Source organism: Triticum urartu, chromosome 1 (assembly GCF_003073215.2).
Source record: "Triticum urartu cultivar G1812 chromosome 1, Tu2.1, whole genome shotgun sequence".
In the NCBI taxonomy this organism is placed as follows: Eukaryota; Viridiplantae; Streptophyta; class Magnoliopsida; order Poales; family Poaceae; genus Triticum; species Triticum urartu.
The window spans coordinates 110,776,084-110,780,838 of NC_053022.1; positions in this window are offsets into that span (position 1 = coordinate 110,776,084).

A 4,755-nucleotide genomic window follows, 5' to 3' on the forward strand; every position below is an offset into this window, starting at 1 on the left:
GGCCTGGGTTCCCTTGCACTTTAATTAGCCTGGCTGAACTCCAGACACTGCAAGTAGCCTGGCCCAGGCGACCGATTTCGAATGCCTGGTCGTGTGTCCACGAGGCTAACAGCAACATGGATGGATATTAGCATTAAATAATTGATGCATGGATTGATTGATGGGACGTTGATGCTTTGCCTGGCCCAGGCATGAACCAAACGCTTTAGCACCACACAAGCCTGGCCAGGCAGAAATATTTTACATCTCACGTCCACACCAGGCAGTACCGGCCATCAAGGCATGAGGGTCAGGTCACGAACCAAACTGACTAATAAAGTTTGAGAGAGATTGAGGAGCCCCGATAAGGCTGAGTGGTGCGTCAGATAGCTGAGAGGGGGAAAGAGATATTCCATCCGCTCGATAATGCAGTGCATGTAAATTTTTTAGAAGTCAAACTTTGGAAACTTTGATCAGGTTTACGCAAATGTTATTTATATCTACAATACCAAAGATACATCATACAAAACTACATCTCATGGTGAATCTAATGGTATATGTTTGCCGTACTAGATGTAATTATTTTTCTCCACGTACATGGTCAAACTTTGTGATGTTTGACTTTTCAATAAATCTATATGCTATGGACCGAGGAGAGTGCCTCAATCGAGACAGATCAAGTGTGTGTGTGAAGGAGAATGAGTAAGTGTGCAAAAAGAGTATGTGTGTGAAAGAGAAAGTGACAACAAATGATAAATTAGAGAGTGTGTGTTTTTTTTGTTTCTTATGCGAACATATCACGCATGCATCTTCGAGATGGAAAAGCGAGGCGAGGAGATACACGAAGATAGCTAGTGTGTGATTGTTTGCAACGGAGAGAGACACCCCTGTAGCACATGTCCAATGGAGGTGTGGCCAACAAGGAACAAAGGTCGAGAGGGACACATGGATGGCATGGACGCATGGGGAGGGAGAGAGGGTGTGTTTGTGATAGAGAGATCCCGTCGAGATCGTGAGGGGACTATATGGGTGGGAGATCGAGGGAGTGCGTGGGCGATAGAAAGATGCCCCGAGAGAAATCGAGATAGACCATGCACATGTTTGTGATGGAGACTAAGACTAGCTAGTCATATACATATAGGGGGGACTGCGTGTGCCTACAATTGAGTGAGAGACCATCATACTTGGCTAGCTAGGCATGAGATTGTGTGTGTGCGCGTGTGAGATGGAGAGAGAACGAGGGGGAGAGATAGAGTTTTAGATGGGCCTATTGAGTGCGAGTGAGATATGCATGTGTATGTGTGACCCAGGTGGATGGAGAGTTTGAGAGAGGGGGGAGAGCTCTGAGACGACATAGTGGTGCGTGAGAGAGTTACAGGCAAAGAGCCAAGGAATCTGTGTGTGTATGATGAGTGCACCCAAGATATCTAGCTTGGACTAGCTAGAGTATCATACATAGTGTGCGAGAGAGACCTATAGATGGTGTATATATGCATGCGAACTAGAAAGACCCCCCCCCCCACACACACACACAAAGAGAGAGAGAGAGAGAGAGAGAGAGATGGAGAGAAAGGGAGAGGGACGAACAAGGTTTTTGTGTCGGATGCGTGCGGCAGAATTGAAGATTGTCGGCGAGAGAGAGAGAGAGAACAGGAGTCCGGGAGAGGGGGAGGTCGCGTTTTATGCATCAAAGACTGATATAAACCATGTTTCGATATAAACTTGCATTCAAATATTTAAATTGGAGAACGTGTTGTCTGCAACCCACACATGAACGGATATATGCGTATATCAAACAAGTTCATTAATTTGACTTTCAACATGTTCATGGAGTACTATAATACTGTACAACATGCTACTCGATTGAGGTGTTCAATTTTGGATTTAGTTCACTATTTTGACCTACTGAACGAGCTATTTCATTGAATCGAGATATTTCATTTTGGGTTTGATTCGCGTTTTTCAGTGGGTCAACTATTTGTCATATAGTAAATCGCTAGCAACGAGCATGTAAAAACACATTACTCCCGAGCGTCATCTCTCCATCTAAAAAAGAAGTGGCAAGCTAATATTTCAAAATTTGATCCGAATCGACTTGGTAAGGTAGACGTGGATGCTCGTTCTCCCAAAATTTGAACGAACCGTTAAACATCCTCTCTGCTCGGTGGAATTCGCCCGAGCAAATAAATGGGAGACGCGAAATTACCGTCCTATGTGGGTCACGCATCAATTGGCCCGTTGTGCATCGAGGGTAGGTTCGTAACTTCATCCAAGCGCGCCTTCTCCTCAGCCGAAATGACATGTGTCGAATAATTCATAAACCATGGTCGGCAAAACATGCTCTCCTCGCCTGAAATAGCTCGCGCCCACTATTTCAAAACACGCTCTCCTCACCCGAAATCGCTCGCGCCCACTATAGTTCAAAACACGCCCTCCTCGCCCGAAATCGCTCCCGCCCAGAGAAGCAAAGTTACTCTACTATCCCCGACCCTTAGTACACAGACCAAAGCCGAGAAGCCTATAGGCATTGGTAGAACTGTAACTACCCCTCACATTTCAGAAAAATGCGTCCATAAGACATGGTTCCACTCCCCTCCCAATTTCCCCCGCCCGCCCCCATTCATACCTTGTGGGAGCCAAATCACCTTCTCCCCGGGAAGCTCCCTTCTCCCGAGCCGCGAAATCTCAGCCCCACCTCCATGGCGCCCCCACAGCACCAATTTCACAGCCGCCCTCCTCCCTAATGCCAGAGACGCTGTCCATTTGCCATCGTGCACTGGGCCGTGTGCCTCTTACTCCGTACTGCTGGTGCTGCCTTGACGATGGCTGCGTGAACCATACCGGAGCCGATTCACCCCTGCCGTTGTTCACGGCGCCGGAGCGGCTCCAACTTCGGATCCGTCCAGAGTCCTGGCGCTGCTTCGGCGTAGCCGTCGACCATCACGACATCGCTCTTTCCCTGTCGCCGGTCGCCATCGCAACCGCGCCGGCCTCACTGACTCGGCAGCTGGACCTGCCTACTTCACCATGCCGCCAGATAGGTCGCACCCTCATCTCAAATCACTTTATTTAGGTGTCAGTTGTCTGAATTTTATTCTGGGCCAATCGATTTGTAATGGGAAGCAGCACCCCTCGAGGCGATGGAGCTCCTAGGCTGCCGGTTGGCTGGTGTCTAATGTAAGGGTGTGGGGCCGCAAGTTCGCCGCGGAAGCAGCGCTTAGATGGCTATCTTTTAGAGTTGCATGGGTTGAAGGTACTGCCGCCGCCGGATCTGGATGACGGGGAGTCTTTGTGGATTGGCTCGGGGGCGGCGCAACCACGGCAGTGCGGTGGGGCGGGGAGCGGGGTTTTGGCCACGGCCAGGGACGGCGGAGGCAGGCTGCTCTGCCGTTGGTCGCTGGCTCTTCGGGGAAGATTCCGAACAGTGTCAGCCGGGAGGCACAAGACAGCCAGCCATCCGGCGTAGATCGGACAGTACCTGTTGGGGATCATAGCAGAAATTTAAAATTTTCTACGCATCACCAACATCAATCTATGGAGTAATCTAGCAACGAGGGGAAGGAGAGTGCATCTACATACCCTTGTAGATCGCTAAGCAGAAGTGTTCAAGTGAACGGGGTTGATGGAGTCGTACTTGTCATGATCCAAATCACCGATGATCCTAGTGCCGAACGGACGGCACCTCCGCGTTCAACACACGTACAGCCCGGTGACGTCTCCTACGCCTTGATCCAGCAAGGGGAGAAGGAGAGGTTGGGGAAGACTCCATCCAGCAGCAGCACGACGGCGTGGTGGTGGTGGAGGAGCGCGGGACTCCAGCAGGGCTTCGCCAAGCACTACGAGAGACGAGGAGGAAGAGGGGTAGGGCTGCGCCAACAGAGGAAGGACTTCATGTGTTGGGCTGACCCTTTGCCTCCACTATATATAGGGGGAGAGGGAGGGCTGCGCCCCCACCTAGGGTTTCCACCCTAGGGGTGGCGGCAGCCCCAATCCCCATCTGGGGTGGCGGCCAAGTGGGGGGGAGAGGGAGGCGCACCAGGCATGGGCCTTAGGGCCCATCTGCCCTTAGGATTTGCCCCCTCTTCTCTCTAGGCGCATGGGCCTTGGTGGGGAGGCGCCCCAGCCCACCTAGGGGCTGGTCCCTTCTCACACTTGGCCCATGTATGCCTCCGGGGCCCGTGGCCCCTCCCGGTGGAACCCCGGACCCCTCCGGTGGTCCCGGTACACTACCGGTGATGCCCGGAACACTTCTGGTGGCCAAAACCATACTTCCTATATATCAATCTTTACCTCCGGACCATTCCGGAACTCCTCGTGACGTCCGGGATCTCATCCGGGACTCCGAACAACATTCGGTAACCGCGTGCATACTTTCCCTATGACCCTAGCGTCATCGAACCTTAAGTGTGTAGACCCTACGGGCTCGGGAGTCATGCAGACATGGCCGAGACAACTCTCCGGTCAATAACCAACAGTGGGATCTGGATACCCATGTTGGCTCCCACATGCTCCATGATGATCTCATCGGATGAACCATGATGTCGAGGATTCAATCAATCCCGTATTCAATTCCCTTTGTCCAGCGGTACGATACTTGCCCGAGATTCGATCGTCAGTATCCCGATACCTTGTTCAATCTCGTTTCCGGCAAGTCTCTTTACTCGTTCCGTAACACATCATCCCGTGATCAACTCCTTGATCACATTGTGCACATTATGATGATGTCCTACCGAGTGGGCCTAGAGATACCTCTCCGTTTACACGGAGTGACAAATC